At 46.3% G+C, this 22,643-nt stretch overlaps 1 long non-coding RNA gene across 1 annotated transcript; it reads left to right on the top strand.

Annotated features, from left to right (window-relative positions):
- Positions 1 to 295: 295 nt before the first annotated feature.
- LOC118773591 lies at positions 296 to 12,384 on the top strand. Its single transcript, XR_005004736.1, has 3 exons — positions 296 to 493; positions 7,124 to 7,178; positions 12,300 to 12,384. It is a non-coding gene; the product is annotated as an uncharacterized LOC118773591 (long non-coding RNA).
- Positions 12,385 to 22,643: the final 10,259 nt, after the last annotated feature.

Here is a 22,643-nt window from a genome sequence, read left to right on the forward strand (position 1 = left end):
GTGAAGCTAAACAGCCGGAGCAGTGGAGAGGCTGCAAAAGCAACAATACTGAGCTGCTCCAGAGAGCTGCACGCTCACTCACACACAGGCTCTGGCACAGAGCGCCAGTGTACACCCATCCACTCCGGCACTGCTTCTCCTCTGGGAACACCTTGCACTGCAGCCCTCAGTGGAGACAGCCGGGGCTCCAGGGGCTGATTTTTGGAAGACAAAGGGGGGAGGGAGGGAGGGGCTTCAGTTTGCGAAGCGTGCAGGTAGAAGGGGGTGAGAAAGGCACAGGCAAGAGGCAGTGAAGTAAGGGGGGTTGGGGTGACGACTGGTGCTGAGCTCAGCTGCTGATGCCAGGAGTGGAGGGCTGAAGGTAAGGGAGCCGAGGAGCCACGCTCGCCGCACAGTCCTGCCCCTGCACACAGAGGAGGAGGGACAGACCGACGGACCGAGGGGGGACACGCAGACCCATGTGGACAGACCGCCGGCAGAGACTCAGCCCTGGGTGAGCCAACTTTCTCTGAGCGCAAGCTCAGGCATGCATGCATCCCGCCTAAGCGCTGAGCACGCTGCCCACAACGAAGGGGCACGATTCGATTGGCTGGGGGCAGGGGAGGAAACAGAGGGTTGAAGCCGGTCGCAAGCGGGGCATGCGTGACCGCCGCTCGCATCTTCCACCTGTTTCTTTGTGACAGCAGCTCTGCCTCTGTGCCACGTCCCACCTCTTCCGCAGGTCTCGGAGCCACTGCTTGCTTGCTTGTTTGTTCGTGTGGCTCAGAGAGGTGCCTGGCCAGAGCGCGCTAATTGATCGGCACAGGAGTCGAGGTGGCGCTCCGCCGACGCTCTCCCCTCTTCCTCGGTCTCCCCTCGCACTGCCAGCGTGCTCGCCACTGGTGCTGTTCCCGCTCACTTGTGCACACTTAGCTCCCAATTATCTCCGCGCCGTGCAGACAAGGAGCTGCATTTTCATATTGATCGCTCTGAATGCTGCGGCGCACGCCGGGCGCTGTGCGCTGTCACCCTCTCCGTCCTGCCCGCGAGTGAGATCGTTGCCAAGATGCCAAGAGGGCACGCTGTTGCGTCGCCTCGGGGTGTGAGGGAGGACAGACAGGAACTCCCTCTGCCTCTCAGCTTTATCTGTTTCCGCTCATTTGCAGTCATCTTTTTCCTTTCGTTTGGTGCAGAGGGATAGTTCAATAGCGCTCTTGGAGTAAAGGTTTTTTTTAGCTGTGTAAATAAATTACTGGTACTGATGTCTACTTCAGAGAATGAATTCAGTCATAGGTCAGCCATATCTCACAGTTTGTGTTTTAAAGGGGGGGTTTAGTCTATCTGTTGCTGTATGGATCTTACAGCCTTTTTACTGTGGCTATATAACTGTCTGCTGCACTCAAACATGACGCTACAGCTCTAGTTAGACTCAGTGGTGGGGGAGTTTTTCCCTCGCTGTTTTCCAGTATGGCTCTGTAAAGGCAGTAAAAAACAAAGCACTTACTGCAGGCAGGAGGCACTGGCTCACTAATACTGATAGAGTGCCTGTTGGCAGTGGAGCTCTGTGGAGGAGAGCGGTGTGCTGTGCAGCTGGAACGGGGCAGTGCTCGGCAGGGGTCTGCAAGGGATCCTCTGGGAGCTCCCGCTCAGCCCTCTCTCCCTTTTCCTCAGCAGGATGGTGAGCCTTTTGCTGGGCACTGACATGCACTCCTCTGCCTTCACAGATCTGTCCTTCATTTGAGCCTTTATTGTGCAATACAGTGCCTTTTTCCTGTTCAACTCAACTGAGATCAAGGGTTACCTCGTTGCGTCCGTATTTTGTCTCGTAACTGTGTTCTTAGGTACGTGTGGTGTTACACAGTGTGCTGAATATTGAAATGGTCACGAGCTTTTCACTGCTGGGATTTTTGTGAAACATTGTTTTCACAGAGGATCTTGAAGGTGTCAGTAAAGAAAAACAGACTAAAGAATAGCTGCAGTTTAGTTCTGGTGTCAGATAATTTTGTTTCAGATTGGGCATCTATTTGTACTCATTATGAAACTATAAACTGCAAGGAAGGAAATAATTGTGGGCATCTGTTGTTGGTGGTACCTCAAAGTACATTTGTTGCATAATAGGGGCCATTTCTCTGCATTGTCCTTCAGTGACATGAGCCGTTGTGTTGTTGAAACCAGCTGCTGCACACTGCTGGCTTCACAAGGCTCTCTGCTACCACTGATCGCGTGTTAATGCATTTCCTCTGTTCCCTATGTGCTTGTACTGAATGTAGCGCTCGAAAGAGCATGGCTTGTGCATTTGGCATCAGAGCTAATGAGGTAACCTACAACCCTTCTATAGAATGTGAGGAGTCTGCCCCCCCCCCCCCCCCCCCCGTGAACTGCCTGTTGTGAATCAGAAAAAAGATGTAGAGAATAAGACAAGAAGCAGGTGCACTCTCCTCATCTGTGTCGAGTGCAGCAGAATTTGTGGCTGTATTCAGTCCCAGAAGAGACCCTGGCTGCTGCGGAGGGTGGGGGGGGGTTGTGGGGGGCGTAAGGGGGTACGAGTGAAGAGCCGCTGGTCTCGGCAGCGCTTGATGCCGAAGTGCTGCCTCTCTCCAGCCCTTGCTCCACTGCAGTGGAGATTCACAGGCACAAGGACACAGTGGGGGGGGGGGGGGGGGGGGTGAGCCAAACCTTTGAGAGCAAAGCACTGGGCACAGGACCCACAGACAACATCAGCATCACTGGACCTCAGCAGTCATGTATGTAGAGGGATGCCAGTAATGCGCTTGATTGGTTGTGGAATGGAAAGGGAAATCCATTTTATGTTTTTCAGCACAGTCCTGGTATGATGAATGTTCAGCTGTTGTTCTGGCCACTTAAATCTGAAGGTCGCCAAATTACCATCACATTTTTGGGTAAATCTGCGACAATTAATTGCTCAGTCCAGAGCTGTTTGCGTAAAAGGTGCAAAGAAAAATGAAAAATGGCTTTATACTCTGAGAGCTAACACTGACAAACGGTGGCTTTTTGCTGAAGGTGTGTGGTCTCCTCTCCTGAGCACTGGAGCAGAGCTGCACACTGCCTGTGTGTCACTCTGAATCACACAGCGGCCAGAGGTGCCTTTGTCAGTTTATACTCTTGTCTGTCTCCGCTTCACATCGGTCACTTTCTTCGCCTTCTTGGCTGATGCCTTTATGAAAAGTGACTAAGAGGCAGTACAACTGATCATTTTGTTCTATTGCTGATGTACCTGAATGGTTTTGATAAGAGCAGTTGGGGAAAGTAACCTGCTAAGCGACTCCGCTCTCTCTCTCCTGAGAGTGGCACCGACTCCTGCAGCCGTGAGCTAATATACCACACACCCAGCACTCAGCGTTCAGGCGCCTTCTTTCCGTTTGTCCGGGGGGGGAGGGGCGTATCAAATTCCAGGTGTTTAATTGATTCCCAGTACAGGCCCTTGTTCCAGCCAGCTCCTCAATAATTCAATTCACTTAATGATCAGCTTAGTCAAACAAGCAGCAAACTGGTTGTGCCGCTCTCCCATAATGTGCAAGATAGGGAAATGCTGGTATTTGATTACCTGTCACAGGATCGTTCCGGTGTTGCTGGTGAAATCCTTAGTTGGTATAAAATTAATTGAATTTTTAATGTTCACTCCAAATAGCCTTCGCAAGTTTGAAATATTGAGTCTGTCCTGGTGGTGCCTTACATAAGGTCCTGCGGCTTGCGTAACTTGAATTGGATCCCAGTGCAGAGCACTGGGAGTCTGTTTGATTAGCACTGATTGAGAGCTCTTCGCCATTCAATTATTCATCTGCCCAGCGGGCACCCCCATCCAGTCTGATGATGCTTACACTTTTGCTGCCTCTGCTTTCAGTAACCTTTTAAACAGCGGGACTGAGGTACAGTAAGTACACTTAAGGGTACATCTTCTATCCCACCTAAGATTTGGACAGGTGGCTCTTGTCAGGCTTACCAGCTGTGTGCCAAGCCTGACAAAATGTTTGGCGACAACCCAGCTCTAAACCAGGATACTGTATGCGCAAGGCTGAGCAACGAGAGGTAAGAGGGTAATTCACTTGCTCAGTCAGTGGACAGTGGATATCTCTGATTACATAAGCATCAGGAGGGTGACACGCAGGACTCCTCCCCCGCAGTCAGGGCTGGCACGAGCGTACGGAATCTACCTCAGATACTGTGCACAGTGATCAACAGATTTATATAGGGGTAGTGGAATGAGGCAGACAATGCACATGGCACATTCTAAGACTAGTCACTCTCTGGTTCAGTTTAATGCTTTGGCTGGAATGCTCCACAGCCCTAGCATACTGCAGGACTGCCGTATCTGTTCCTCATGTCTGTACTGGCTAGTTCTACCTTCTGGTGGCACAGGTGAAGGCAAAATGACCGGCACTGTGTCACCGCACCCTGGCAGTACAGGGAAACCTGTATTCGCCAGGTACGAAATCATCTCCTCACGTTTTCTGTCCGTCCTGTTTGCCAGCTTTACAATCGCACCGTCACTTCTGTTGCTGCCCCTGTTTCTACTGCTGTGCATTGAAAATCAATACCTGTATGTCATTTCAGAAGGCAGACGAAGCAGACAAAGCTCAGGAAGCAATCCAGGAAAGCGAGGAGTGAATTACGTTTCGTTTTGGCTCAGCGTGAGAATATGAGGGATGGCGGGTTGTGGAAAACGCAGAGTGATTTGCACTTCATTAGTGATCACGATGAAAACACACAGGAATAGAAATTGAGCGCTGCTATTGTCGCAGAGGGAGGTTTGATTAACGCGGGGGAGATGATATCAAAACATGGCTACCCATTCTTCATTTTCCTGCAAGCGGCTAAGACAATGGAAAAGAGAGGTATCTCTCCCAGTATCGAACGAGCTTCTGGGAGCTGCATTCCCACATTCCTATTCTCAGTTTGCCAGCATTAAAGAGAGCTGGGAAGAGGGAGAGAAATGCAGAGCTGGGGGGCGGGCTCTCTTGAGCCCTCATCAGCACCACTGTCTCTGTGAACAGAATACAGTAGCAGGAATTAGCCAATGGGGAGAAACTGTATATCTGACAGATTCGTTCCCTAAAAAGTGTCCGCAAGCTGCTTAATGTGACGCCGCTGCAGTGTATCTGCCAATGTCTCTGTCAGCATTATTGACGAGGTGGTATTTACACCACGGCGAGGTCCTTCCCCTCTTTTCCCTTTTTTTTTCCTGGATGATTTAAGTTTGTAAACACGGCGCTGCAGTATATCTCGTCATCCGGCGAGGAGACAGATGGAACGAGTGATCTGTGAGGGGAGCAGTCGGAGCTGGAGTAGGGGGGTGTCATTAATCAGGAGTGGGGGGGGGGGGGGGGGGGGGCATATCGCAGCTGGGACGCTCTCTGAATGATTCTTTCTTCAAGGTGGCAGCAGCAGCACAGAAACAAGCTGCCTCCTTCTCCCGCCAGAAGACTGAGCATAACCTATGCTCTGTTCAGTCGTAGAGAGCTTTCCTGTTTATGTTTGGTCAGATGTTCTTTGTCTGGCAACATTATACTCGATCGCTATTGTGCTTTTAAATTGGCTTCCCAGTCAATCGTAATTCCCTTTGCCAGCTCAATTACAGACACCCTCGTTTTTCATAATGGAGTCAAAATGAGGTTTCTGCAGAGTGAGAGCTAATCCTTCGAGAAAAATAGCATGCCTTGCAAATAAGATGCATCGAACAGAGAGGCGAAAACACACTCTCACTAATTATGCATAAAGATAGGATTTATTCGACCGCGTCCGACAGGTCAACTTTTCAACCTTACCAGTGTCTTCATCAAACACATCGGTGAACCCTTTTGAAAAACAGCCTCCTCTTCACCCATTAGTGCATATAAGATGTATGGAAGACATGCCTTGTCCAAACCAGTTTAGGTTGAAAGGGCCCATCGAACAGAAACGTGATGCATAATAATGAGGTGCAATGAGACAACAATGATGAAGGCTGTGGGTAAGCTCCGTGAGAGAACTCCTGTGGGACGCAAGGTGCTAGTCTCTCACCGCAAGGCGGAGTATAGCTGCAGCCATCTGTTCTGGCTCACTATGGGTGATCTCATACATGAACCAAGAATTCAAACTGAATGGTGACTCATCTTCTGCCTCGGTGTGAAAACTGAACTGTGTTCAGAGGTGGGTTGAAATGCAGGAGGCAAAGGTGGATTCAGTTTGTGTTTTGGTTCTGTATATTGGATGGGAAGAGCTCCAGTTAATTGTATGCGCCAGCGCAACAGCTTCGTAAGTAGATGACTTGATGAGTAAGAGTGGTTCTTCCTCAAAGGCATTGGTTTAGAGGCCAGTATTACATTATTCATAAAATAACAGTTTTTTTATGACACATGGGCCTTTTAATCTAATCATCTATATTCAGTTTGAAGGAGCTGGCATCAGGACACACGGATAAACTTTTGATAGGATTAGCCAGCCACTGTGGGGTGCTTGTGTTTACTCTGGCGCGGCGACGGTGTGTGAGGGCACTGCACGCTGGGCGTCACGTGGCGCTCCACTTTGGTGCTCACGAGCAGGGGGAGGGAATTCACACCTTGACGTCAACTTCAGGATGGAAAAATGACCTTGGATGTTCGTAAGTGTGCAGACGCTTGAGGTAAGTGGTGGACTGCATGGTGAATGCGCATATTCCAGTCCCACAGGAGCAGAGATAAATCTGTTGCGCTCCCCACAGGACCAGCTGAATAAATGACTGCACGCCGGTGCGTCTTTTTGTATGCTTGCTATTTTGTGCACGGGCATGCTCACTTATGACTGCGTGGACCCGAATGTCTTGTGTCAGCTTATCCAAGAGCATGTTTGCCTGGCAGTTTGAGCTGATGCCTTACACCTGTATGGAAATGAGCCTGTGAAAGGCTGTTTTTTTGTTTGCTGCTGTATAAGACAACTTGACAGTTTATTTGTGAAGTACAGCAGAGCATCGGCATTTGAAATGTATTTTGTGTATGCGTGCGTGTGTGGCAGATGATAAGAAGGTGAATACGTGCTTAGTTACTTCTATGCTTGCAGTAGACAGTTTTGCAGCTGTGTCTTGGTCTGGTCCAAAGCAAAGTGACAGTCTGCCAGGACCTGGTGGGGCAGGCACTCTCCCTCACAGCTTGTCTCTGCCTCCCTCTGTCAGCCTGTTTCCACAGCCTTCAGTCACTGCTGTCCACCAGAGAGGCAGTCTCATCACGGTAATGGAAATGAATCGATCCCTAGCTGTTTGTTCCCCCTCATACCTCTCTGCATCCCTCATCTCAGTCTGTCCACTGATCTCCATTTCTCTGCCTGTCTTTGCACCACTGTTCTGTCTGCGCTGCCCCTGTGTCACCTGTGTTCTCTGGCTTTTCTCTCTGGCCTTTTGAGTCTCTGCAAACTCTCTGCACAATGTACAAGGCTCCATATGTTTTTTTTTGGAATAAGTCATGAATTTCTCATGTGAATTATAGTAGACGTTGAGATACTTACTCCATTTCCTGCATGTCATGAGATGAAATGAATTATTCAGCATTCTTTGAAATGCATCGCGATCACAAATTCATTTTAACACCGATCAAGTTATTTTAAAACGGAGCTGTCTGAACTCATCCTCGCCTGTTCTCTTCCCCATCCTCCTCCCTCATGTTATCTGGCCTGCTATGTTTTTCCCTCTCTCTGTCTTCCCTTGGATGAATCAGTCCCTTTTCAGGGAGAGAACGATCTTTTTTTTGCTGTAGGAGGTACAGTATTGCAGTTTAGGTACAGGAGTTGTGATGGCTGGGTTTGAATAATAATAAGTTTGAAGCCTCTTGTACGTGAGTGTGGGAGTAATAATGGATGTATGTGGCCTGCTCTTTCATCTACAGAATGCCTGTTCGTACCTTGTCAGAAAGAATTGCGTGTAACATCAGCATACAACCCCTGATTATTCCAAATGGTATCAAGGAACTGAAGGCTTGCCTATTAAGACCGTGTTAATGGCTGACAGCTTTGAATGTGTGTCAGTGGCATACATATTACATTTCTTCAAGTGGTGTGGCCATAAATTAAATACTGCCAATGTCAAATGAGAAGTGAATACTGTGTCCTGTTTTTTCAAATAGCACAGAGAAAAGCTATTCTAGTCTTCCAAGGACATTACGGGAACTGCACCCAGCGTTGCTCAGCAAATGACCCCTGTGATGACTAGTTGTTTTTGGTTGTGTGTGTGTGTGTGTGTAAGAATAAGAATTTTTTGAAGGAGAGATGCAATACCACTTTGTTACTCAGATCATTAAAGCTCACCTGAGCGAAAAGTAACCAATACAACAATAACAAAACTATTTTATTGCAGGAAAAACACGAATAGAAATGAATAATAATGGTGATGCATCTCAGTTGATGCATCCTTTTCACTCCTGTTCACCCAACCTCCATTCTGTGACCACTCACACTGGCCATATGCAGGTGTACACTACCATGTCCCACTTCAGCATGGAGAATTTCCACAGGTATACCAGCACCCTGGCGCCATTCCAGAGGTTAACTGCTCCTCGCTCCACCCCTACACGTGCAACAGAGTAGTGACTGTACTCTATTTACTAATGTTCTTCTGGAAACAAGAGTGAAATCGAACTAAACACGGAAGATGAAGGATTACAGAGGGGCTTATTTAAGCCCAGGGCAAAGTATACCTGGAGTGAACTCTGCCTGATTGCAGTAAACAGAGGTTATAACTGAATCCAGTTCAGTTTAAAAGTCTTTCTTTCCTGTCCTGAATTCTGTAGAGCTTGCAGGCTGCTTCCCTTCTGTGTATAGTACAGTGTGGGGGCTTACACAGTGTGCTGTCACAGAGGGCCTGCTGAAGCCATGCTGAGCTCGAGATGCAGACGCACGCTTGTGAATGAAGCCCTGTGTCTTGCAGCCAACACCTCGCTCCGCTCCCAGCCATGGCCCCCACAGCAGGCGTGTACTGGGAGCTCCCTGTCGCTGATCTTGGAGATGATTTGTCAGCTGAGCAAAGACCTGCTCCCTCCCCCACCTCCTCCCTTCCACCATCCCATCACGCGCTGCCTATACCCCCCCACCCCCCACCCCCACCAAAGCCCCAGAACTGCCTGTCATTGCTTCACTGCTGTCCATGCTGGTGAGACTGACCCAATGTAAGCCAGAAGCTAACATTTTCCACACATCAGCAGTGAATTATGGAAGGTTATTCATATAAGAGCCATACAGTCCTACCCAGAGGCATTCAGAATGAAGTAACTGTCAGTTCTCCCCTCCCCCATCCCTGTTGCGCAGTCACATTCTACAGTACTGCTCAATATCCTGCTGACTCTGCATATACCTGCCCCCCTTCTAAGTCCCTGCCTTCCTCTGTTTCACTGTTTAATCCCGCATCAGCATGCTCTCGATCACTCTCTCTTTTTACACATTTCTCCTCCCTGCTCATGTCCTCTTCTTTTTCAGCCTCTTTCCTTTTTGGTCAGTTACCATGCCTTTCCTCATCTTTGTTTTTCTTTTCTATGTACATTACATTACTTACTTAGCAGTTGCCCTTATCCAGACTGACTTACATGGCTAATAATATGTTACATGGTCCCCATTTATATAGTTTGATATTTTTACTGAGGGGATTTAGGTTAAATACCTTGCCCAAGGGTACAGCAGTAGTGCCCCAACTGGGAATCAGCGGCATTTTGGCTCTGAGCCCTGCTCTGAGCTACACTATGCCACACAACTATTACATTTCCTATATATTACATACATTTTTTTTCTCTTTATTCCATTCTTATTTTGTTCAGTTTTTATCTCTGTCCTAATGCTAATCTCAATTCCACTTTATTGTCCATTCATCTTCATACGCTCTGTCTTTTTCTTTGTGTCTCTTTGTCTCTCTCTCTTTCTGTCTGTCTTCCTCTTTTTGACTGTCTGTCTCTCAGTTTGTTGACAGGTTCATCCAGTTCACGGCTATATCTACAGCATTTGCATCACATAACACATGTAAAAAGCAGCAAAACAAAACTCATTTTTCATATTGGATTGATGTTTAGAATTCTGACAGTCTCATACCCGCAAGCTACTTCAGTCTCAGCAACCACAGCGCAGTGAAGGACCAGCAAGCACGTTATCCTGTGTGGTCATGAGAACAATTATGTAATTTAGCTTTACTATACGGAAAATCCAGGAGGATGTAATTTGTTCTTTCACAAGGTCCTTTTGGCCACATTTGGAATATACCTAATCACAAAATGTGATTGAAATGAGTTCAGCACATTAATTGTGTGCAATATGATTATAATTCATTTTTATCTCTCAGTCTGCCTCTTCTATACAGTGTGTACCTCTTGCCAATGTTTTTCAGTCCTTTTAATTGCATTAGCAATCTGAAGTACGGCCTGCCTATTCCTCTTAATTGGGATTCAGCAAACAAAATCCTGCATGAGGCAGCAATAAACAAATTATTGTTTTTCTATCAATCTGTTATCTGCAAAACAACCATAGCAACACAATGGCACATATACAATCAACTGGTCCTTCCAAGATGCCAGTGACATTGTCAAACATCATTGTTTGGACATGGGCAGCACATATTACAATGGATGCCTTCACATATTGGCTGTTTGTGGTTGAGACAAAATCAAGAGGTCTTATCCAATACTCAGTCCTGGGGCCAGAATTCATTTCTGTGTAGAACAAGAGATGGGTGACTGTAAATGCAAGGCCTTCCACGTGACTGGAAACTAATCCCACTGGATCAAATGTTACGAGAACATCTGATCCAAATCGGAAGTGGCAGAACAGTGAAGACCCCTATTAGATTGCATACCAAATGGGTCCCATCTACAACATCCCTCCTTCCATACTCTACCTTGACTGTCAAACCTTTTGGCTCATAAGAAATAGGAGAATTCTGAAGAGTCCGAGTCCTGGAGAGAGTCAGTGTGAATCAGTGTGATGACAACTTTTAGTCGGGCTACAAAAAGTACTCGTGTCCCTATTATTACCATTTCTGCTTCCATCGTGTTGTGTCATTTTACGCCAGATTAGGTAGTGATCATTACTTTCAATAAATTAAAATAGGATCAACTAAAAATGAAACCACTTTTTCCTGATGTTGTAGTATTGTTTTAGATCAGCAGAGTGATCAAAAAAGAACTGGAAATGGTAGCAATAGGGACCTGCAGCCTGAGTAGATTTTATTGCTGTACTGGAGTGTGAGTAGTCACTGTTACAATCTGAAGGAGAAGTAGAAGTCCCTACAATGTGGTCCTCCAGAATCAGCGGGGCACCTGTACTACAGCTCCCCACTGTTAACTCGTCTCAGTTACTGATTACATGGATATCTGACTGCCTGCTGAGTGCTCTGCAGGCTCTGGACACAATGCACAATAGAACTGGAATCAGCAGCACTGCACAGCGTGCTTCTCAGATGGGCTCGGCATAACAGAGTGTGAGAGGCCTGCTTGTAAATGAAAAGCATCTCCTCCAAACACAGGCTCTGCTATGGCTGCCTAAACCACATTAGTTACACCTGAGTCTGTGGCGCTAGCGGTGTGGCTCTTATTATGAATTACAATATAACGTTTTATATTAAGCCGGAGATGTGGCTCATTAATCCGATAAGAGGGGACTGGAAGTTGGCGGGCAGTTTTTGCAAAAGTGAGTGGGTCTAATCTCCCCCTCTCAGCAGAAGTTCCTCTGAGGACAAACGGAGCGGAAGAGAGAACCTGTGTAAGACTCCCCAAAGCTTAGCCTTCACGCAGATAAGATGGAGCTCCGGTTGCCCCACTGGCTGCCCCGTTCCAGGGATCAGAAAATGGATCGGGTAGTTATTACACGACACATTAAAGTACTGCAAATTGAAAATCTAGCTCTGTTGCCACTGGGGCTGGGTTTCTCTCAGAGAGGGGCTCTGGTAAGCATCCTCAGAGTCAGTCTTGGTTTCCATGCATAACCATGCTTGGGAAACCAGGTCAGTGCACTCTAGGGTACTACAGTAATTATCTCAGGTACAGCTGTTCATGTCTGCTAGTAGTAATAGTCTTCTTCATCCATGCTCTCCAGGCAATATGATTTTTTTCCTCTACAAAGAAGGTATATACACTATATATATACATACATGTATACATATGTACATATGTGTGTGTGTGTGTGTGCCCGTGTGAGTACATGTGTACAATTCTTCAAAACAACACTCGCCTCAGGATGTCAGACCTCTGTAGGTTAAAATTTTAAGTGCAATGGACTGTGCCAGCTAATTCTTGAGACTTGATGATATACTCGCTGCATGAGTAACCATACCTGTCATTTTCTGTTTTGAGGACTGTTTTCTATCCCTTTCTCTTTTTTGTCAGAGCCACACTGAAGCACAGGCAGTCAGACCTCGCCACTGCAGATCACACTACCCGCAGCCCATTAGCAGGGGCCAGGGGCAAATGTGGCTGATCAGGTAATGCCATCCTCTTGTAAGCCTCTTCAATAGCCAGCTGGAGGCATGCCATGAGAGATATGGCCAGTCCTGCATTTTCCCCCTGTGGAATCTCCTTCGTTTATGATACTGGTGATGTCACAGGTTGGGATGAGGAGCACTTTACTATGTGTTACCATACTTACTGCTAGGTGGCATCAAAGAAAGGTCTCTCACTGTAACTGGATTTCATGGAACTGGCTCCGACCTCATTGCTGGTTGTCACGTAATCTATGCCTCATGCTGGAAATGGACCCTCTGGAGCGAATGCTGTAGAGACTGCTATTGCAGAGCTGGTTGGATTCATCTCACACAGTTCTTTGGTGTCCTGTCTCCCACAGAATATGATGGCCTCTGGTTTTCTGCTTGGCCTCAAAAGTTTCGATTGTATTTTCACCTTTACAGCAGGCCGCTGTCGGCACGCTCTGTCACCAGGCCCTTTCGTTGAACTGTGCATTGGTATCAGGAAACCCTTTAGAGCTGCTTTGCGAAGGATTGTTGGGAATTCCGGTGTTATCACTGTGTTTTATTCTTTCAAATGTTTCCATTTTGAAACCTTACTACATGGCAGCCAGCACTGCAGTATATGATCTTGTTTTGTGTTTAACCTTTTGTTTTGTTGTACTTTTTAATGTGGCCTTTAGTTTCCTGGCGCTTGTGTGCAAGTCTGCTAGCTGTCCCAGATAGCCTGCTGTCTTGTCAGAGGCAGGATTAGCAGTGGTATAGGAGACAGTGCTAACAGTCTGAGAGCTATAGGATTATGGGAGAATGCTGAAGTAGCCCATATAAACATTCAACACAGCTGTGCTGTGTTCACTGCAGCAATTCATTTTAACATTTTAGGTCACCTCTCAACATCAGTCAATCTCTCTTGTCTGTGGCAGTAATATAGGTTGGAGTGGCACTGTATAAAAAGCAAAACAACCATGCAGGGAGTTTGTCTGGTAAACATATAATTTCATGATAATTTACAAAGTGTAAATCATTATTGTAAGTCCTAGTAAAGAGAAATAGAGTGGGACCTCTCTCATTTGTAAACACTGTTAAGAGTGGTACCCATGTGAGGAATTTTGTGGAAGAAAAGGATATGGATATGCATGAGATACCAGTCCCCTCATCATTAATAGAGTAACAAATATGCATTAGTAGTTTAAGATTCTCAGATTGTTCAGATCAAGTGCCAGTCACATTTTAACACACGTATCTGTCATTAAGCAAGGTCTTAGCTCTTCCTTTATGTGGCTGAGGACAGTGGTACGGCCCAAAACAGGGTCATGAAAGAAAATAATAGCCTAATATCTCATTTGTGCTAACTATGAATGCACTGAATATTACTTGTGTGACATGTATAAGGTCTAGTTTTAAACAGAATAGCAAAAGAGCAAAGTAGTGGGAACTGAAGTGAGAACTGAAGGTCATCTACTAAGCAGACAGACAGGATAAAAACTATTATGGAGGGAAATAACATGTTCTTGTACTGTGCTCTCCATGCTCTGTGAGGGAGCTTTTGAGCGTGGAACATAAAGCACAAGAGCTCAAATTTACCATGACAAATTAAAGAGGAATAGTCATATGAAGATGCCATATCATTTGGCAAATAAGTAACATGAAGAGAGCTGGCTGACATATTCTGCAGTGCTTTTTAACTTTAGAGTGCTGTGAGGGCTCCATTCATCCAGTAAAGGGATTAGGTGACCCCTGTTTTGTCCTCTGTAACTGGAGCTGAGGCTTACACTGTGCTGTGGAGTGTACCCCCTGCATTGCCTGGGTTAATCTGCTTCTGTGCCACAGAGATGGCCCTCCCTGTCCATACCTGCTCAACAAGGTTTCAGAGCTCCCATCAGCCTGTCTGCACCTGGGCTCATTTTCCACAGAGCATTTGACCCAGACATCCAGAGCATGTCCTTGGGATTTAACAGGATTGTTTCCTCAGAGCATGGCTGTAGCATTGTTCTCTTTTTTTAACCCACATTCTTCTCAAATCCAATTTCCCAGCTGCAATACAATCTGCACCTCTTTATCTTTCCCATCGTGTCCTGAGCTCATCTGGTGCGTGTATGCGCTGTGTTTACTTTGTACTGGGAACGAGTATGTACACTCACTCTGCTGAAACATGAACCCCAAGAAACCTGAAACTTTGAATGAAGTGAAACCAGGCTGTAATTAAAAGTAGACCAGTTAAAGAGAATTAGATTTTATTATTGACCTTTTGGGCACTTCCCTCAATTACATTAATAGGGTTACTGTAGCACACTGTCAGATTGTTCCTTCTTGTCTCCTAAAAGAGTAATTGAGTGCAATATTTCAGTCAGATATTCAGTGCAGCTTCACAAAAGTTACTGACATCGGGGGATTGAACTGTTATCGGAATGGTATGTTGCTAGAACTGGACCATTTTCTGTGCCTATTGATTTTGTGTTACAGCCATCCAACAAAAAAGCACCTCTGATAGTTGAACCCAATAAAAAATTAAAATAGGAAATTTGTAATAAGTCACATGCAAGAACTACACTGGGTGCAACTATAACTACCAAGACAGCCAGTGTGGAAAGAACATTTACAGGTACCTAGCTATCTGACTATAAGAGGAACATTAAAAGGCTAGCTGAGTTAGCTTGCTGTTTGTAGCTAATAGCAGTAACATAGCACAAAAGGTAGAGCCTGTACTAACTACCTCACCAGCTTTGGGGACACACAGAATGTCCAGCTAATCCTGCATTCATTTAGTTTTCTTCCCTTTAGAGACTGTTGACTGTTTATGTTGACATAGGAGAATGTCTGCTTTGGTGATTCTTACTGTAAATAAAAACCCTTTTGATTCATAACTGACTGGTGTTTGCCTCATGCAACTAGCTACTGTAAGATTATAACCATTGTCATATTTTTATAAGTGATAAAAATGCTACATGAAATGCTGTTATGCACAGACTAAAATCTGTTGGCAAATCAAGGTGTAATCCCCTACCTAAAACGTATCTGCAGATTTCCTCTGTACCCCAGCTGTACTTTGAATTTGATAACTTGCTAATTAGAGAGGGATCTTCTGAAGAGGACACTGGAGTGTAATACATGGATAAAGCAGCAGCTGTACACAAGAAGTGTCACCTCTTTACATGGCTCCATTTGCTCTTCCTCATCGTGGTTCTGGCTGACTCTCAGAGCAGTATGCAATGAGCATTTACATTTACATTTACATTTATTTATTTAGCAGACGCTTTTATCCAAAGCGACTTACAAAAGTGCATACAGTAAGTACAGCGACAGTACGGGGACAGGATGTGTACAGTTCCACAATGAGACAGTTCTCAGCTGAGAGCAAGGTCTGTTTGAGGACGCAGTACTATCAGATTTGTACAATTACAGCCTATAGGGCAAACTAATACGATACACTTTCAAACGGCAAACTTCAACAACTTCAAACGGCACAATGAGCGTCAGGGTAAAGGCGGCAACAAGAGACAAATTTAAAAGCACAATTTAAAAAGCACAGCAATTTACGACATCATTGATGGGCGGGGGGGGGGGGGGGGGGGGGGGGCAGCAATTGTGTGCTGGGTCAGTCCAGGTAGAGTCTGAAGAGGTGCATCTTCAGGCCCCGTCTGAAGGACTGGGGTGAAGAAGCTGTCCGTAGCGAGACCGGGAGTTTGTTCCACCACTGGGGAGCGATGTAGGTGAAACGCCGATGTCTGGCAGAACGAGCACCCCCTGCCTTGACCATGCAGGGAGCAAGGTGTCCAGTTGCTGCTGAGCGCAGGGGTCGGGCTGGTGTGTAGGGCTGGATGAGTTCTTGGAGGTAGGCAGGGGCTGTCCTGTTGACTGCAGAGAAGGCGAGGGTCAGGGTCTTGAATCTGATCCTGGCAGCGACAGGAAGCTAGTGGAGGGATTTCAGCAGGGGAGTAACATGGGAGAATTTGGGGAGGTTGAAGATCAGTCGGGCAGCTGCATTCTGGATGAGCTGGAGAGGCTGGGTGGTGCATGCTGGGAGGCCTGCAAGGAGAGCGTTGCAGTAGTCCAGTCGAGGGAGAACTGTGGCCTGGATAAGGAGCTGCGTCGCGTATGTGGTTAGGAACGGACGAATCCTCCTGATGTTGTGGAGGAGGAATCGGCAGGCCCGTGACGTGCGAGCAATGTACTCCTTGAAGTCCAGGTTACTGTCGAGGGTGATGCCCAAGCTTTTTGCTGACTGAGAGGATGGTATTGTGGTGCCTTCGACGGTGATGGAAAGGTCATGCAGGGGGGAAGGGCCGGCTGGGATGAAGAGATGAAGAGCAAATAGGTACTGAGCTCTGTCTGCATCTGTGGCTGTGTGTCACCTCCGTTGCTCTGAGCAGGGAACTTCTCACTGCAGATTCTACATCTCTGTCATGTATTCTCACGTCGAACGTCCTTCATCCCTTTCTCTTTATGCTGTGCAGCGATGCCTTTCTGACAATGACCCTGATGTCAGTTTGGCTGGTTGTGGCCTTGGCTTAATGTTGTGGAGTCCAGGCCCACTGATATGCCGTGACAGATGTGCAGGTCTTTGTCCAAGCCTACACAGGTCCGTGGACACGCATGTATGCATTTGCACACGAACATAAGAACACGCAAACACACAAACATGCAAATGCAGATGTGCCTGATACTTGTAATTGTACTTGCTGACATTTCTATGCATATAAATTTGATCTTTCTCTTGGAATCACCAACAACGGACCACATACACAGATCACCAGTATTCTTAAGCAGTGTTTGGGGTGTTAGTCCCTGCCTTGAAAATTATAGCCATGGAACATGACCACTGGAGCTGCACCCAATGTGGTGGCTATCCTCGACTGAACACTGATGCAGCATTCCACACAGTGATTTGGTTCTGAAACTGGGGTTGCTCCTGCCTCTGTGGCCTAGGCTACAGATTTGCTTTGGGAGGAGCAGGTTTCTCAGAATCATCTCTTGACTCCTGAGCACAGCTTCCTTTCAAGACAAATCAGAGTTAGGAAAACAAGGCAAGGACAAGTGCAATGTACCATGGCAATTCATGCTGTGTTTCAGAGAAAGCCAAATCTGTAGGTCAGTGTTAACGCAGGAGAAATTTCTAGGGTCCCCCCTCTGATCGCTCTCCGTGGACACATACCACCCACTTGTGCCCAGAAGACATACACTGCTGTATTAAGACAAGACCACTCACACCAGATCCTGAGGGGAGAGAGAAACGAGGCAGCACTGTGTCTTTTATGCGTGTGTATAACGCTGTGTGTGTATGCGTGAGCTTGTTGCCTTGCGTGCACTGTCTCTCTGCTCTGAAGCTTTGTCACGCAGAAAACAGTTCCTGGGCTGAGTGAAGAGATGCTTCCTGACAGGGTGAAAATGCCAGCCAAGGACTGGTGTGTGCCAAGGTGGAGCCTTACATTTTTCCTGCAGCCAGACAGAGTTCCGCTCAGTGGCAGCTTCTACCCCACTCAGGATGGGCCATCAGTGCAGCGCCGTAATGTATACATCACTCTCTGAATCCATGTTTCAGTGTATAAGCAGCGTAATCATGTTATACAACTGAACATATGCGCTCATCATCAGAGTATTCAAACAAATATACTTCGATAGCACCATCACATTTATGCATCATCGCATCACAAATAATTTAGATGATTGTTTGAGAATATTTTTGATCTTTGATAAAAGTATCTGCACAGTGTTTTACACTGTCTGCCTCTGTACTGTGTGTAACATCAATCAGCACTAGAGAATGGTCTGCATGGTACATTAAACAGTGCTCTATTTGGGGTTTGTTATGTTGGATTTTTGACTGTGGTTCATGGGAGGACATAAGTTTTGTGTAACCTTATCACTTCATGGGGCGTAACAGTTTCCACCACAACTGAATATGAGTATTCAGAGTTGATTTAAGTACATTTTGGATTAGCTGCACAGAATAAAGCATTAATCTATAGCAGACAGACTCTACATATGAGGGCTGTGCCCTCTTGCTACACTGGCACCATTTCTGGAACTTTCTCCATCTGTCATGCTCTTAATGTCATGTGACCTACTCACTGGGATTATACACAGTCTGGATTATGTTTATTTGTTATACACTTTTGAGTTTAAGCAATGGCATTCACAGTTACTCTTGGCATAATTATTGAACTGTTAGAAAGTGCAGCCACTGTATTTTCAAGAAGTATTTGAGCAATGGGCCTTCCCTTCTTATGTAACTTTTTATGCCTTATGACACTTAGCCTAACACAATTATTGCATTACATTGCAAGAAACTGTTATGATTATAACCTGGTGACAGTCAAAGAAAACATATCCCACAATAACAGTTTAAAAGCTACTTTATGAAGTGCAGAACCAACTCTGGCCTTCCTCAGGTTTTTTTTTCCTGAATTGGTTATATAACAGTGCGTTTGTAAGCTCCTGATATTATCCCTTAGACTCTCTTTCAGTCCAAAAGACTGTCCTCTCTGCTGCCATTGCATGGCTGGCCGTAAGTCCTGTATCTGTAAGAGCTTTAGGAGGCTGCTGCATTCAAATCCCCCCTGTTGTTGTGCTCAGGGCTTACAGGGTACATTTTCTTTTGAGGGTGCAGTCACTGTCCAGATGCCACGAGCACCATGCAGGACTGACCTGTTTACTGAAGTTAAGGCCTCACATTGACCCACTGGGCAGTCCACCGCACAGTGGTACAATGGCAGAAATGGTTTTTAGATTTCATATTTCCCTTAAACCTCATATTGCTTAAAGTGGGACAGACCTAATGATGCATCAAATCCCAGTTTTGACCAACAACATTTTTCTCAACATTTTCTTTTTCTTTTGACTCAAGCTTCCGTCCATTATTGTTGCCTAGTATTCTTGCCTGCTGTTGCCCCCAGGCCACAGTTAGGACACCAGCTGCAGCACCTGACCAGTGAGGGGGGGGGGGTCTACCAGTGACAGTTTCTGGCACTGTGGTTGAATGTTGCTCTGGGGCAACCTCACACATCACCCTGTTGGTGCACTTGGGTGACTCCTCAGGGATGGTCAGTTTCAGTGTGTCAGTGGGTCACGACCAGGGGAGGAGTGACCCTAAATAATTCAAAGCTATTAGTCAGCTCCATACGCACTTGTGTAGCAGAGCTGTCTTTGTGTCGCCATGAAATATGCATGATGGTCACACGCAGCCACGCTGCTCTCTGCCTCCCCTCTGCCACTGGGTTCATGGGACCTCTAAAAGACTAAATACAAAACAGTGCCCTGAGATTTCCATACATCTCATATTAATGGAGTCTAAGCAAAGATTTCTAACTAAGCAACTCATTTGAAACTGCTGACACCTTGTTGCTTGTTGCTGTTGTTGAGACTGTGAGGTGACACAGAGATTGTAGGTACAACTGAAGAAAGGTCAAAGGTATAGTGTGCCTCTGGCATGGTGAACAGCCTGTCACCCAGTACTGGGGCACATGCAGTCATGTGATGCCAGCAGTCACACATGTACAAAGAGGACACAGGGCAATGTAATATAATTACATAATATTTGTCTCTGTACCAGCTCACTTCCCACAACCCCCACCCACTGCGCATCATTGGAGACACAGACAGGGCTGCAGTGACCATCCCCCTTCCAGTCTTTTGCTTGGTGACCTTGTCAGCTGTGGGAAACTCTGGGTGACTCATATGATGACTTTAAGAGCGGTAGATTCACACTGAGCAGAGCAGGAGAATCAATCATGCCAGCCAGCCCGGTAGGGACACAGGAACCCTCTTATGTAAGATTAAGTGGGAGCCTTCTGAAAAGGGTGCCATGGTGGGACACTTTTGGTAGAGTTATGTAAAGCCTGAGTGGGAACTGTGAAGCTGCCAACTCAATAAAAACATCATCTTTCTATGGCAGTAAAACATGCATGAGTGAAACTTCTGGCTGGAGTGCAGCTCACACTCCCCAACTGCCAGTCCCTCAGCTGTGCCTCCGCTTCCTCCCTGTCTCCCTGCCTGCCCCTCATCTCTCTGTGCCATTCCAGAGTCCACTGGGTCCCAGGCCCTCATACTGAAGCATGCGTGCTAACCTCCCATTCCCTCAGCTCTGAACTTCACCATCATTTCCCAGCTCCTTGTAATCTCTCTCTCGAAAACAGGGTCATAGAGAGCCTGTCTCAACACAGCAAGAGCAAACCCAGCTCTTTTGAAGCCTTAAAAGGCTCCATTTGATCTTCTGAATGCTCTGTACGGGCAGTCTTGCATTGAGGAGATTGCAGGGCTTTTTAGCTGGCCCTGTAAGATGTGTACCTTCTGCTGCCTGTCAAGGCAGGCTTTCCTCGCAGACAGACTCCTGTGTGCACTGCCAGACTGCCGGCAGATTCAGGGGTGGTCCAGAACTGAGCAGGTTTAAGCGGCTTGGAAAAACCGCACTCCGTTTTTAGAGATAGAGCAGTTTGGAAAATACCCGGTGTAAAAGGCTTTGGATGATGTTACCAAATCCAAAGAATTAGACATGCTCACTTTAAAATTGTGCTTCTTCCACATTATTTACATACCGTGACACATACTCAGAGGATCCCATCCACAGCTGCTTGTTGACAGAGAAGAGCCGCTCTGATATTTAAAAACACGACACATGTATATGTCCTTTGGCCTGTGGCATGTATGTCATATATACAGTGTTGTGTGCGTGTCATGTGCTATGTGTGCTCTGCACATATCATATGTGCTGTTGAATGAATAATTTACACTCTGTGTGTATTATATGTGTTCTTATGTGAATTATGTACAAACGCTCTCCCTCTCTGTGACTGTGTGTGTGTGTGTGTGTGTGTGTGTGTGTGTGTGTGTGTGTGTGTGTGTGTGTGTGTGTCATGCATTCTGTATGAAGAGAAGAGGTTCTGATGGGTGCTTCCCACACTGATTCTTTTGTGTCTTTCTTATTGGAGCTGGGGGGCAGAGTGTCCCTGTCAGGCACAGAGTGGCTTCCACAGCTCAGAGGCTTTCAGAATCTGTTCAAGGGCCTTCCTGCAGTGACCATTGATGACAACGCAATGACAGAGGGATATGTGTCCTGGAGTCACAGAATGTCTCCTCTCCCTTGATTTCCTGTTATTAAAATTCTACAGCTCCCGCTCGACACCTCTGACCCAATGCGGTTATGCAAGAAAACACATGACAGTAGAGGAGCCAGCTGAACGGTAGAGGTCGTTTCTTTTTTTGGTGTGGGCGATTATGGAAAACTGAATAAAACATTGTGTATAATGAGTTTGATTTGGCAGTGGCTGAGCGGTGACCTTTGATTCTCTGACTTGGGTGATATTTGGAAACGCAGCAGTCCTGATGCTGACAATTTGAACAGCTGTCAGAAACTATGTGTCAAACGCCTCCAATAATCCATGCATTTGCTTAATTTGCCCTGTGTTTCTGTGCTAATGGCTGTTGTGTAACCCTAGGTGGGGGAGGAGGGGTGGATTACATGGCAGAGGTGGAGACTGTTGTGGACAGAAGTGCCACAGTGCTGCAATCTCTGATTTGATATAATCCTTGCTGTCCTGAGAATTTCAGCACTCTTCATTTGTGTTATGTTTCAAACAGGTCACGTTTGAAATCAGCCTATGCCAGGGCAGCATTTGTGGTAGGGTAACGTTATTAGAGTGCTGGACTGAGTTTGGTACTGAATCCCAGATGGGACACTGCTGTTGTCCTCATTGACAAGGGATCTTCTCTAATGAGCTCCACTGAGTACCTATTGTGTTCACGTAGTAGGATGTGTAATGTGCTTTAGATAAAAATGCCTTCTAAAACCTTTCAGTACCTGAAAGTTAAAAAGGCACCATTACTGTATCATTAAGAGAAGTTCTAATTCAGTCATTGAAACAAGAAGAGGGCTGGAAAGTGCTGAACACTATTCTGTATGGTTTCAACCAAACTTTTTATTTTGAATGCATCTTTTTCAATGAAGTGCAGAAATTTTCTCCCTCTTTTGCCTTTTTTTGGAAGCAGCTGTGGTAGTTTCAGGAGTAGGAGGTGACCGTGTGCAATGATCCAGGTTAGCCTTGCCCCACACGCTTACTCTACAGGGAGTGTTAGGCAGTCTTGGATAGGAGCCCTGTGTGAGAATGTGAGCACTCTGGCTCTTGGCCTGGACGCTTTGCCTTTAGACGGCTGCCTATAAGTACAAAGATTTAATATATTATTCATTTGCTTTGCATTGACTTGGGCTTGGAGGAGAGCCACCTCATGTCAGGCTGCCACTCTCCCCTATTAAATGTAAGTGCTTCTAGAATTTTAA

The sequence above is a fragment of the Megalops cyprinoides genome, chromosome 2 (assembly GCF_013368585.1).
Source record: "Megalops cyprinoides isolate fMegCyp1 chromosome 2, fMegCyp1.pri, whole genome shotgun sequence".
Lineage (NCBI taxonomy): Eukaryota > Metazoa > Chordata > Actinopteri > Elopiformes > Megalopidae > Megalops > Megalops cyprinoides.